This window comes from Mauremys reevesii, linkage group 23, assembly GCF_016161935.1.
Source record: "Mauremys reevesii isolate NIE-2019 linkage group 23, ASM1616193v1, whole genome shotgun sequence".
NCBI classification, from domain to species: Eukaryota; Metazoa; Chordata; order Testudines; family Geoemydidae; genus Mauremys; species Mauremys reevesii.
In genome coordinates this window covers 16,821,441-16,835,816 of record NC_052645.1, presented here as the reverse complement: position 1 = coordinate 16,835,816, position 14,376 = coordinate 16,821,441, and the positions used below count along the sequence as shown (strand labels likewise).

At 52.3% G+C, this 14,376-nt stretch overlaps 1 long non-coding RNA gene across 1 annotated transcript; it reads left to right on the top strand.

Annotated features, from left to right (window-relative positions):
- The first annotated feature begins 801 nt into the window (after nucleotides 1–801).
- LOC120389276 lies at nucleotides 802–14,334 on the top strand. Its single transcript, XR_005590850.1, has 4 exons — nucleotides 802–1,035; nucleotides 1,718–1,857; nucleotides 9,053–9,197; nucleotides 13,450–14,334. It is a non-coding gene; the product is annotated as an uncharacterized LOC120389276 (long non-coding RNA).
- The last annotated feature ends 42 nt before the right edge of the window (nucleotides 14,335–14,376 follow it).

Here is a 14,376-nt window from a genome sequence, read left to right as displayed (position 1 = left end):
AAGGAGCTCCTTCAATCCAGGCTCTGAGGGCCAGATTCTGTGCTGTGTCTCTGCAGCTCAGAATAGCCTCCAGCCTTGCCTCCTCCTGCTCTCAGCACACTCCCCTCCCGCCCCCTCCATGTTCCACCCCAGTAGCTGCGCAGGATGGTGGGATCGGGCACTACGCTGCCCCTACACCACCCTGTTTCCTTGGGGGAATTCCTCGGTGGGCTGCTTTGGTGCCTTTACACCCCCAAAGCTACTAAAGTGGCCACCATGGGTCTCAGACTGTGGCCCTGAGTCTAGCTAGTGAGCTCCCTGCCTGAGCTTTATTGATCAGAGCTTCGATGCACCCACAGAGCACTTCCTGGACTCCCGAGACTCCTCTGAGCATGTACCGGACGTGGATGGGTTCTCTGGGGTGAGCTGGTCTCCTCTTCACCTGTTCCACATCTCTGCTGTGACCCAGACAATCATGATATCTGCCAATAGGTCCTCTAGGCCACCCTGTTATGGGGCAGGGCAGATTCAATGGGCTATTGCAGTAGGCAGCATGAAAGGATCATACCACATCCTCCCTGGCCAGCCCTCCCCAGGCACTGAGACAAGATTGGGGAGGACGGCTGAACCCCCGAATCACCATCCATGAATGACAGGGCCTCAGAATCCGGCATGTCCGGGGCAGCCTACAGCAGCTCCCTATGTCGGCACAACAGATGCAGGCGAGGCGCGCTTCCAAGGCAGCATCCCACGCCTTCCTTCCTCTGAGCCCACTTGCCTTGTGTTGTTATCTCACCGTGTTTTTCTTTTGCTAGAGTCCTTATCCAGAGCTATGCCCATGTTACAGCTGGGGGGACGGGACCCTAACGCCCTTTGGCAGGGGCTCGGGAAATGCACCCGGCCCTGTGAAGTGGAGCCGCTCACGTCTGCCCAGCAGAATGCAGATTCAAGCAGCACCGTTAGCTGGTGCGTTGCAGACCGGAGGCTGCATTTTGGCACGAGGCTGCTTTAGGAAACAGCTTGGACTGCTAGGCACAAAGGCCCAGATCTTCAAAGGTATTTAGGCACCTAACTCCCCACGGATCTGGGCCAAAATGGCTTCATCTCCCCCTCACCTATAATGTACTTCTTGGTGTCGAGCTTCTTTATCCCTTTAGCTGAGAGACATTTCTAAGGGCCTTGCTGGAGCTCTGGCTAGAGCTTGATGTGATGCATGGGAAATGCAGACTCCTGCAGTGCACCACACCTTGACAGACAGACACACAGACGTGCTTCTCTTGCACACTCACGCAGTACACCTATACACGCGTGCTTGCCCACCTGATCACCTACGCACCTTGGGCTTTCAGTACCTGAGAGGGGGTTGTGGCGACTTCCATTGATTGGCTTTCCAGTTCCACACCGTGGCCCCATTGCCAACATTCCCAGGGACTTCCGCAATGCCAGGGTTCCCCTTGGTGAGTTGTAGGTGTTTGCAAGTGGGACAGGAACCCAGGATACAATCAAAGTCAATGCAAAGTCCCTTCACATTCTAAAAGCAAGACGTGTGTGTGCGGGGGTGTGTGGCATGTGCTGTTGTATGCATGAATGCACATGCACAGGCACCAGCAGGCATGTACATGTAAATACCCACAGGAGTACATGCCCATGTGTGTAAACATGCGTACACACATCTGTAGACACGTATACTCAGGCTCTTGCACCCTTTTAGAACTGAGCTCTCTGATTTCCTCCCCAGATGTATTAATGGCTCAGTCCTCCCTTTATCCTGGGGCTTTCCAAGCTGGGGAGCAAGGGGGTTTTCCTGCGGCGGTTGGAAGGTTCCCCATCTCCACGCCCAGCATCCTGTCTCTGTCTGACCTCAGCCTTCCCCACAAGGTGAGTTTTAAGCACTTTTAATGCTCCAAAGTGTGTCGGGGGTTGGGGGGCGGAATTGTTCATTATTAAATGGCCCTCCCTTCCCTCCAGTGCTAAATCTAGATTTAGTGGGAGTACAGCTTCCATTACCGATGAGAACAGGGACATCACAAAGGGCTTTGTATTCCAGGAAGCCTCATTAGAGATTTAAATTATACAAATGGGCTTTTTCCCAGAGATCCTCATTATCTGGGCATTTGCGTTTAATCCCTCGCTCTTCCACTAGCCCCTCTCCCTGTCGGCCCCCGTCTCCCTCCAGGGCAGGCTGCATTCTACACAACACGGCATTGGAGTCCCGTTTACCTTGACGGAGTCCCTGGACTTCGTGGGGCCGTGTGCAGTGGTGCAAAAGCACATGAAGAAAAAAGGGGGGGATTTGGGAGAGGGGTTGGGGGTGAAGGGGTTCTGGGGTGGGAGCATAGGGGTCTCTCAGGCCTGATCAGCGAGATCACCCCCAGGGATTCTGCACAATTTTCCTATCTTCTGTTTCAAAGACAAAAGGCTAGTCTGTCTCCCCTGGGAACAGCCAGAGGAGTCACAGGGGACTGGTGGATCTCTTACTAAGACTGGTTCTTGCAGGGTTTTTCAAGCTTCATAGAGTAAAATACAAGCACAGGCCTATTCACTAGTACCTGCCACACACCTATTCATTAGTGTCTACTGGGGCTGCATACACTCCTATTCACTAATATCCTCTACACACACCTATTCATTAGTGTCTGCTAGGGCTGTACACACTCCTATTCACTAGCATCTGCCACACACACCTATTCACTAGTATCCGCTGCACACACCTATTCACTAGTATCCGCTGCACACACCTATTCATTAGTGTCTGCTGGGGCTACACACACTCCTATTCACTAGTACCTGCCACACACCCCTATCATTAGTACTGCCGCACACACACCCAACTGCCAGGGCATGTGATGCTCACAAGATCACCCTCCTGTAAAACAGCTCCTGTTAAGAACACATTCGGCAAATGTGACATGCCTGGAGCTCTGTTCACCCGCACAGGCAGGACATTGCAGGTACACACAGGCCTATCCACTACTGGTCTGATTTGCACATGTATTGAGTTCCTGCTGTTCCCAATAACTTTATGGGGAGTCGGTGTCTCATAGCTGGTAGACCTGGATCTCAGCTTCAGGTCAGGAATTCCTGGCTCCCAGCCCCATGCTCAGTTCTTTAGGCCACGCAGCCTTTCTCACAAACATAGAGACTCGCAGTGCATGCACACACATGCACCCCGGCACATGGATCCGTGTACACACACGTGCAGAGGCGGGTTAAGGTTTCATGGGGCCCTGGGGCAGAGCAAGTGGAGGGCCCCCTCCCCACACCTTCCGCCTGTGGTCCTGCCCCCGTTCCGCCCCTTCTGCCTGCGGCCCCGCCCACAGCCTCACCCCATTCTGCCCGTTCCCCCCCACGGCCCCATCTCTGTTCCACCCACAGGCCTGCCCCATTCCACCCCCACTGTGACCCCCATTTGCTCCCCAACTGCAGCCCCAAGACTGGAAAAGCTCTGTACCCCCCGCCAGGGCCCCAGGGCCACAGCAAGGAGTGAGAGCGCCCCCAGCCCTGAGGCCACGGCAGGGAGCCAGAGCTCATCCAGTCCCGAGGCCGCAGCTGGGGTCCGGGTGCTGGGGCTCCCCCCGCCCATCTACCTGGTGCTGCTGCTGGGGAGCGGAGAGGGGTCAGGGTGTGGGGGCTTGCACATGTCTACCGGGGGTGGGGTGCCCATTTTTCCAGGGCCCCATGGGCTCATTGGCTAAGCTGCCACTGCACATGCCCACCTACACATGGGCTTTTTGTGTGTGTGTGCACCATTCTGCTCCCTGTGTTCCGGCCCGTGCCTCGGCCTCCTGGCTCCCCCAGGTTCACTGATGTGTGCACTGTGCAGCCCGGCGATGCCTTTGCATTGGCAAGAGACACCGGAGACCTGCTCCTTCAGAAATTCTCGCTGCTGGGGAGAATCTGGAGCAAAGCCGCTCCCTGCCTCGAATGCTTCACTGCTGCCATGGCAACTGAGGAAATACCTGCAGATTTCCCTGGTGAGGGGGAGAGGGAGAAGCCTCAGCATCCCCCAGGGCCCTGCCAGGCGCCTCGCCTCCCTCCTGCAGTCACCAGGGCAAAACAAGCCCGAAGGAGAGATTCTCCCAGGGGATGGACAGGCAGGAAAAAGCAGAAGTGACAGGATCAGGCATCTGGACTGGGCTGAGCCTGAGCAGAACATGGAGGCTGCAGCCCAGCCCTGGGCCTCCCTCATGGTGTCTCTGTAATGTCCCCTCCCCCCCAGAGAAGCCCCAAGCCTGAGCTCCCTGCTGGACGTTGATTCGGGCCATTATTGGCCAGCACCTGCTGAAAACTGAGAGACCTGATTCCCAGCCAGGGCCAGCGGGTGTCAGCTGCTCTCTGAGCAAGTGGACACACCTTGACAGGGCGCTGCTGGGAGGAAACTCACACAGATGGGGCCCAGTTGGCAATGATGGAATTGTACTCTGAGGAAACTGAGAGCAGTGCCGAGGCCTGGTTTTTCCCAGAGAGCCTTGCAGTAAAGAGAGGCAGAGCAGAAAGGGGACATGGGGGAGGAGGGGACATGCTGTATCCAAGCGTCTCGGCTTCAGTGCCCAGGGAGCTGTGTAAATCACTTAGCGTTTTATGGAACAATAAAGTCCTGCGTATCTGAGTCTTTGTGTCCCGCATCCCGTATTATCCTCCTGGCAGAAAGCTCCATCTCCCTCCTGAAATCTATTCCAGTGCAGGGGATTAGCATGGTTTTAGGGAAGGGTTTTGAATCGGAAATGGGTTGCTTTCAAATCATTCTGCGTCAGCCGTGGCTCTGTCACTCATGCAACCGTGGATTAAAACAGATATGAAGATTATTACAGAGAGGGGGGGAAATCACCTTCTTGGGGAGCTGCACTCTCAGTCCGTGCAGGTCTTATTCCTCACCTCCGGCCGAGCGGCAGACGCTCCTTCCAGAGGCCTAGCAGATTCTTAGACCAATTTTCAAGTGCAAACCTAATCCACATGGCATGAGACTCCCCAGCACTGTCATTAGCAACTCCAGCCCTTCAAGTTGCTTTTAGTCACAGACGAGATGATACTAATCTCTCCCAATCTATTTTAAAATCCTCGGCGGTCCTTGCCCTTTTTACCCACATCAAGTGCGCCCGCCTGCCCCTCGATCTAGGTTGGGTTTTAACCCCTCATAAGTATTTTCCTTTTTTAGGTGGTCTGTGAAGGGGCGCGGGAATGGCTCTAGGTCTCTTTGAGCTGCTTTATGGTCTTGAAAAAAGGCCTGACAGATTTTCGCTTGTGCTTTATGTTACCAGTCCCAGGTCCCCTGTTTTGCAGCATTGCTCCTTGGCAAACTAGAGCGATTCTGACCTCAGGAGAGCTTGGGTCCTGAAACAGACCATTTAAAGCTTTTAGGCTGATATTTCCAAACCTGCCACTTGGATTTAGATGCCTAATTTCCATGAGAACTAGGTGCCTAAATCCCTTAGGTGCTTTTGATTTTCCCCCCTCCCCCCCGGGCTTGTTTTTATTAAGCATCTATTATTATACTTAGATTGTAAGCTCTTCAGGGCAGAGGCCATCTCTTTGTTCTGTGTCTGTACAGTGCCTGGCACAATGGGACCCTGCTCCAGGACTGGGGGTCCTAGGCACTACTGCAGTAAAGGTGATGATATTTAAGTCAAACACCTAACAAACACTTGGGAGAAAAGTTCACTATGGAAAAGATTCAAACCCTTCAACTGAGGGCCAAGAAAGCGCCCACTCTAGATCTCTGGACATCCAAGGGGTTCTCCCGTGAAAAACAGGGAGGACAAGATACGCACATTTCTAACGGGATTCAAAACAATGGAGAGAAAAAAACACTTAATAAATTCCAACCTTAGGACTTGTCTACACAGGAAAATTGACTGGCATAGCTATAGCGGAATCATAATTAAATATAAACATTATAATTAGTAAGTATTCTGCTATAGCTATGCTGGTCAATTTCCCCATGTAGACAAGCCCTTTGAGGCTTTCTCTGTATGCTACAGTTAAAGAGGGCACGAGTCATTTGTTCTCTTTGTAGGGCCTTTAAGGCTGTTTTGCTGTTCCATGCCCCACCTTTGTACCATCCCCTGATTAAGCCTCCTCAACAGTTACCAGAAAAACAGGCCCCATCATGTATGACAGATACACAAATGCACTGTGGGATGAATAAGTTATGGTCAAAAGACATATTCCCACCCGCTCCTCTGGTGTCTGCGCGCCTGCAGCTTGTTGGCAAGGGCCTGCGTTGTCACAAGTGACGAGTGATTTGTGACTGCCTTGGTGTTTGGGTGTCCAACTGAGAGACACGGCAAAGGGGCCTGATTTTTCAGAGGGCTGGGGCTCAACACTCTCCAAAATCCAGGCCCTTTAAGGTGTCCCACGTTGGACACCCAAAATCACTAGTCACTTTTGAAGACGTAAGCCAGGGCTCTTAGCTGTAGGGCAGAGACTCTTCCGTTCAAAGCAGTTGCTGGCTCAGTTAGCGTCAGAGGGGAAAAAGAGCGAAACGTTCTGTTTGCATTTGTCATGGACATTGCTCTTCACATTGGCCTTGTCACTTTGCTACAAAACCTTTCTTTCCTCCTTCAACTATGGTCAATATCAAACAAACCCGGAATGATGCTGGGCGTATGGGTGTTGTCAGATCATAGGAAGGCCAGGTGGCCTGTCATCTATATGCGGGTCAGGTCAGGGGACTGGGAGGCCGGACTCCTGGGTCCTAGCTCTAGCTCTGGTCCTGATGCATTGTGTGTCCTTAAGCAAGTCACTGCGGTCAACATTTTCAAAAGAGTCCCCTGATTTTGGGTGTCTCAGCTTGTGGGTGTCAAACCTGATTTCAGTGGGAGTTCAGCTCCTAAAGACCTTTGAGGATCTGGGTCTCGTCAGGGCTGGCTTTCACAGGTGCCAAGCACCTGCAGCTCCCCATGAGTTCTGGGATAGCTGAGGGCACTCAGCACCTGCCAGACTCCAATGGTGAATTAGCTTTCCCTGGTTCCTGGAGCTCCTTGACAAGAGTGCCAATGGCGAATGTACTTGCCCCCTGCCCCTTCATTTGTTTTACCAAGAATTAAAAAATGGGTCTGTGATTTTAATCACTTTATAAATGTTTGTTTGTGTAATTTAGAGCGAGAATGCCTCTTCCTCCCATCTGTCTGGGCCATCTGCTCCCTTCATTAGTTCTAAGCAATCCTGGACTTTGTAAAGTGATGGAGTTGGTGCAGAAATATAGGATATCACCTTGTTATAAGAAGCATCTGTCTGGACAGGTGCCTTTTCCGGGTCTGTGATATACGGTGGATGGTGAAAGCTGCCTTATAATGATCAATGATTATATGGAGCATTGACCTCTGGACTCCTGGCTGTCCAGAGTGCTGACCATCTGGGGAGCTTGATTGTTCTGGCCAAACTCACCACCAGATGTAAAAATGTCCCTCTCTAGGTTACACACATTGCTGGGCAAAACTTTTCAACCACAACTTTTTGGTGAAAAATGCAAATTCAGTGACTGAAATATTTTGAAAATTCAAGTTGATTTGGCTGAATTGGTTCAGTTGGGGGGAAAAACCTACTGAAAAAAATTGAAACATTTGGTTTTGATGGTTTTTAACTGAAACATTTTGATTTGGTTGGTTTGAAATGACTTTTTGTTTCAATTTTTCCTTTACATTTATTTTTTGAAATCAAAATGTTTTTTAAAAAATGGTTGAAATCAAAACAAAATATTTTAATTCTTATCAAAATGAAGCATTTCATTCAACCAAAAATGGATTTTTTTCGACTTGTCGAGTCACTGAAATTTTTTTTTTAAAGTTTGTTTTGGTTCAAACCAAAACAATATTATTTTTGAATTTTCACAATTGCCAGTGAACCAAAAAAGCCATTATTTGCCCCGCTGTAGTTACAAATAACACCCTCATGGAGCTTGTTGCAATAGAAAGAATTGCCACATGCTCATTCTCTTTTCATTCTGGATGCAGTTTATTTGCTTCTTTTGTTTTGCATTTCTCTCAGATTGGGCAATAGAAATGGATTAATCCATTAGTCAATTTTCAGGGTCAAGGCTATAATGTTTGGGCACCAGACACTGCAGGGAATTCGTTATTTGGCTGAAACCTACAGCATTGCCAACCCCAAACATTAAAAAAATCATGAGTCCAGCCACCCAGAAAGCACGAGTGTGGCTTAAAAATCATGAGGGTTTTTTTAAATAATATGTTTTAGTTTCTTTGACATCTCTTTTTTTGGTCACATTTTCAGATAGCTCTCTGCAACCATAGGGAGTAGAGACTTTACTTTTGTTTAATGAAAGCAGAGCGTCTCACATAATCACATGACTCCAGCAGCTGGGGGCTTTAAGTAAAACACTGCATCTCATGAGATAAAATCACAAAGAATTGGGCAGTACTCAAGCAGTTACCACTGGAATTAAATAATTAGTATCCTGAAGACATTTCTGTTGAGTTTAGGTTTTCTAAAAGCTTCTTTTGCAAACAAAACAAAACAAATCCTCCAAAACCCTAATTCTAGTCCTGATCCTGTAATCAGATCTGCATGGGCAGATTCAGGGACTCGGTCTATCTGTATTAGGTCCTTATATGCCCCCCTAGTATCTGAACTCAGGTTAGCTAACCCAGGTTAAACTAGAAGTGAAAACACCGCAACTCAGCTTAGCAGATCCAGGTCCACCTGGAACTGTCCTTTAGGCTCTCACGCTGCTGCTAACCTGCCTCTTCACTGCTGCTTTAACCAGAGCTCCGAACACCCCACCGACTTGCCAAGGTCACACACGGGAAGCCTGTAGCGGAGAAGGGAGTTGAATCCCCGTCTCCTAGGCAAGTGTCCAAACCACTCTACCATCCTCCCTCTCTCAGTGAGACTCTGCACAGGTATATGGGTGTGGGCACCTGATTGCAGGAGTGGGGGCTTTGAGCACACACCTGGTCCAACAGGGTCCCATTCGCTTTCTGGGTATTGTTGTTACCGTTCTTACTTGTGATTGGCCAGGTTGCTTTGTAAAGTGCACAGGGAGCCTCGTGTGAAAGGTGCTTTAAATGCAAATTATATTATTGATTAAATATTGCAATTATGTCCTATTCAGCCCACAGAGCTTTTCCCGGGGGCCCCAGTTGCCGGCATGAAGCGCTTACAGTCCAATACAAACACCTGGCCAGCGCAGGAAGACGTGGTGGCGGGAAGAGACACAGCCAGGCAGGGTGTCTGCACAGGAAGACGTCTCCGAAGAAGTGGGTTTTCTGGAGGGATTGATTATTTACTATTGCCCTGATTTTCAGACAGGCCAGGCCCCTACAAGCCCCATTGCCACCCATAGACACGGCAGGTGCTCAGTGCTCCTGAAAAACGGACCAGTTTTGTGCAATGCCAGGAATGAGCTAGGAAGCGGGCGGCCTAGGAGACAGCATGGCAGAGGGGGTAGGTGGGAGCATTTAGAGGAGTGGCTAGAGAGGAATGTAATGAACAAGAAGGCAGGGACTAAGGTGAGATGAGCAGAGCTGATGTAGGGGAAGTGGGGTTGGGAAGAGCTTTGGGGTTGAGAGCAGGGCCTTGGGCCCAGATTCTCAAAGGGATTTAGGCTCCTAACTTCCATTGATTTCAGTAGGAGTTAGGCACCTAAATCTCTTTGAGGGTCTGGGCCTTGATGTCCATCCAAAGTGCTGATGCGGGGGATTGCGGCCTGTGGGGAGGGCCCGTCCATCCATCCCCAGCGCAGAGTCCCTGCTGCCTATTTGCCTTGTCTGGCTCTCCTGACTGCTAACGAACATGACTGGTGCGCCCACACAGAACGTCCCCGAGCACCGAGCCGTGGGGGGAGAAGGGCAGAGAGAACCAGCAGCCAAAGAATTAGGGGGAGGGGGCACTCGGTAACTAGTGATGTAATTTGGGCAGAGGGGTGGTAGAAAGCAGGAATCTGCTCGTCTCCTCCCATGCTTTGTGCGTATGAACCCCACTGCGACAGCAGCTTTCACCTGAATGTCTCCGAATGTCCAGTAAAGGCAGCACTGGGTCACTCTCCTGACTTGACAGGTCGGGAAACCGAGGCACAGGGCAAGGAAGTGACTCACCCAAGCTCATACAGGGGGTCGGGGTGGAAATGGGAAGAGAATCCAGGTTTCCTTACTCCTACTGTAACCACTAGACCATGCTGTCTCCTTGCAAATCCAGCTTCTGCCCACCCCCCTCCTGAAAATCCTTTGCTGCCACTTGTTCCCATAGTGCTCCTGGAGCTGGCCCTTCCTCTTGGTGAGCGACAGGCTCGCTGCACAAGGAAACCCCAATAAGGCTCAATGAAGCAGAGGCCTGTTAGCAGAGCCCACGGAGTCCAGGAATGCCTGAAGAGCCTCGTTTGCTTTCAGATGTACTGGGCAGCCTGGAAAGCACCTGGGCCCAGATCCTCAAAGGTATTTAAGCTCCGAACTTCTACTGAATTCCATAGAAGTCAGGAGCCGAAATACCTTTGAGGATCTGGCCTTTCTCCTTGGCCCGCTGACCCCCGGCCTATGCCAACCCCAGGGCAGCTCTCTTACCGTCACTGGGGTTACACCAGAGTTGATCTGGCCCCTCGTTGTGACGGCAGCACGTCACCTCTATGCCCTTGAGCTGTGGCTCTGACAGTGAAAACGGTGCAGCTGAAAGGAGCCAGCCGGACAGCCCCAGTCAGAGCGAGCCGCTCGCTATCCACAAGACAGGGGCACCCCCCAAACTCCCACCCAACCCCCCAACTCGATGGCTGTGGGAGCAAGCGTGGGAGCTGGTGGGGGAGTGACAGTGGGTTTAAAAGGGGGTGGAGGAGAGAGACACTGGGACAAAGACAGAGTGGGGGCTGCCGGGTGGGGGCCGGTTTGGCTGCCGGGGCAGCAGCAAGGCAGCATTTTGTGTGTCACAGCCCATTGTGCACTGGCAATTGGCTGCATTGTGGTCAGGCTGGTTCGGGCCCCGTAATCCCAGATGGCAGCGTGGGTGCCCTTGTGAGCGGCGCATTCATCGCTCATCCTCGGGAAGGGAGGAGCGGGGAGGGGAGAGCTGCCAGGTGGCGACATGAAAGGAAAGAGCAAGGGTGGCTTTTTCCTCCTGTGCCGTGCGTTAAACAAACACTTCCAAAGCCCCTTTTGGCAGTTCTTGGACACCACCCAGGAACGCTTGCCCCCGTCCCTGCTGCGGGAATGAGAACCACCACGTCAGCTCCCGGCAGCAGCTGCAAACTGAACGCCTGGTGTGCCCGGACTGCAGAGTGGAACCAGGGACGCAGGGGGCAGAGAAACCCACTTGGCTGGCACAGCTGGAGCCATCTCGGTTCTGCCACTCTTTTGCCCCCTTGAAGCCCCAGCTGGGTGTGCTGGGTTTAGCGGGGGGCTGTAACACGCCTGGACAGAGACGTTTGAGGGACTTTGTATGCAGTGGCTAAAGTAGATTGAAACAGAAGGGGCAGTTCTCCCTGCACCAGCAGAGAGGGATGGGAGCTGGAGGGGAGCCAGGTTCAGAGGGAGCTCTCCTGTTTTAGTGGACTTGGGGATGGAGACAGAGTGGCCCTCTCCTCTCACACTTTCTTACTTTAACCCCTGCATGTACATACACAGCTAAACACGTGTCCCCACACATGTATGCATGCACATGGACCCTAAACATATGCACACTACTGCACCTGACGTGTACATAACAATTCCCAGTGGCACATGCACAGACGCATTATTATTATGAGTATGCATTCTGTGGATTGCGGTAGCACCTAAAAGCCTCAGTCATGGCCCCAGCCCCCACAGTGCTAGGAGCTGTACAAACACAGAACAAAAAGACAGGCTCAGCCCCAAAGAATTTACAATCTAAGTAAACACATATGCCCATATACCCATAGGTCCTCACACATGTGCACACACACACATACATGTATCTTAGCAAATACACAGACACTCACAGGTCTGCAAACACCGCCCCCCTTCTCAGGACACATACCCTTGCATCCACTGAGACCTGCCCTCAGACTATTGCTATGCCAATGCTCAGCATCCTTAAAGCAGCTGTTGGCCTTGTGTGTTTCTTATCCTAAGGTGCCATTCATCTCCTGGGGCACAGTAAGGCGGGCGAGAGGGAGACATGGGGGGAACCCAGTGAAACTGCCTGGAATGAATGAAGTTGAGTTGGTTTCACGCAGGGAAGGACCAGCTCCCATCTCTGAGCCTGGCTTGCATTTCACTGGGCTGCTCTCCATTTGACAGTGTGAAGACATTTCACTGGCTGCAAGCATTGATTAAAATGATCCTCTGTCTTGCCCCCTGAGTAATTGCTCTTTCTGAAAGCACATGACAGCGAGAAGGAAAAGCTGCCTGCTCTAGGAAAAGCAGCCTGCGGAGCTGGAGAGCTTTAATATCAATAGAAACACACCTGATTGGGAGATAGAAACCAAATCCCCCCGGGGATAATCTGGAATTAGCTGCAAAACTGAGAAGCCTCAATTTGAGGCTTTGGGGGGTCAGGTCCCCTGACAGGGTCGGCCCTAGCTGAGTCCAGATCGCAGCAATTTGTGAGTTACTGGCCATAAAAGAGACAAATTAAATGAGCGGCAGCATCATTGTGGCTATGTACGTTCCCTTTCACGGCTGGCCCTGGCCGGTGGCTCATTTCCTAAAACAGTGGTTTTTCAGCCTTTTTTCATTTGCGGCCCCTTAACGCATTTCGAAGGGAGGTGTGGACCCCTTTGGAAATCTTAGACACAGCGGCTCCCCAGAGGTCTGCGGACCTCAGTTTGAAAATCACTGCCCTAAGGGGCAGAGGTGTGTGTCCTGTGACATAGGGAACTCTCTGTCCCAACCCCCTCCACCTCACCGAATCCCCGTGTGTTTCTCTTTGCCTCTCTCTGTCTCCCTTTAGGCTCATCAAGACAGCTGGAGAAGGTGCCAGTTTGCCCTGGTTCCACCTTTCCCAATAGCAGCTCCTCTGCGTTTCCAATCCAGCCCAGGGTCATCGCTGGGGAGGAAGCACCATTTGTCCATGGGAAGGCAGGGGGGCCAAGGCAATGGTGAATGGGTGGGAAGATCCTCTCTATGGTCCACACTATGAAAATGTGTGAGAATCTCTAACACCCGCCCTGGAACAATTCCATAGCTGCGTAGGGACTACATGGTTGTCAATCCAGTGTGCATCACAGCCCGGAGAGAACTCAGGACTCCCATTGCCACTTGGGCTAAAGGAGACTCTCTGTTAGCTTTGGAGAGGCTCTGACATAGAGGGGAGCAGTTCTGGGTCCATCCAGTAGCGTGCAATGGCATGTGTGCATTGCAGTGTTGTGTCTGCATGGTAGGCACTCTGCATGCCCACACGCGCTGTAGCATACGGAATGCAGGTGCACACCTTACCCATAGAGCGTTCTCACCCACTGACAATATAGCAGGGCCCCTGTACTCTGCAATTCCACAGCCGCAAGAATCCACCTCGGGCTGCAAGGTCCTGCACCATCGTCTCAGCTTTCTTTCTTTTTTTAATCAGGTTCCTGATCCCGACGGTTGCAAAGCAAACCTTGAAAACGTGCCCCGATTGGCTCAAAGGCGGAGCTGTCTGGCTGAGTCTGCAGACAGCCCGAAACAAGGGCTCTGAGATGTGAACTGCCCCATTCCCCACACCAAGGGGTTAAATGGGACTCTCGGAGAGAACTGTTTCAATGGCAACATTGCTAAGGATTTCACTGCGGATCATTGCAGCAAACACGCCCGGCTAGTGAGCCCACCCCACAATTGCTGCTCCTCGCTGCCCCCCAACTGCCCCTTACCCACCCACCCAGCCTCCCCCAGGCAGCTTCTAAGGTGCAAACAGGCCTTGAGGCCTTGGGGGGGCAGGGGCAGCAGACTGACCTTCACATCACGGGGCTGCTGGCCTGATTCATTTCCCGATTGACTCCACTAACCCCCACCCCCACACCCCCATTTAGATGGGCCCCCGATTTCCGGCCTGCCCCACCGCCTGGCTGCAAAACGTAGCCGGATCCCCTGCAGCCCTATCGGTGGCCCTTTCACATCTGGCCGCACTGCAGCGGCTGGGGGATCGGCTGCGGCTTTGCACCAAGACCAGGGGCGTCTAATCAGGGAGCCCCCCCAACGAGGCGGGGGGGGACTGTTTTTAAGGCCCATTCCCAGCTTGGGCCTGGTTTTAAAGCAAACTTTGAACCAAGCCGCCTGGTTGGCGTCCCAGCATCTCCCCCCTCTCCGGCCCCCGGGAGCAGGAGTCCTGCGGCGGGGGGAGCAGCTGTCAATCATCGCTCCAGCTCCCATTCAGTCCTTGACGGTGATTGTGTAGGGCTCTGAGCCGGACTGCACCAACCTGACCCAGGGAAACGGGGGTGGGGGGCAGGCGGCGCCGGCAGCCAGCCGGGCCATCCCAGGCGCTGGGCGGGCGGGGCTCAGGCCGGGCACAAGGCAG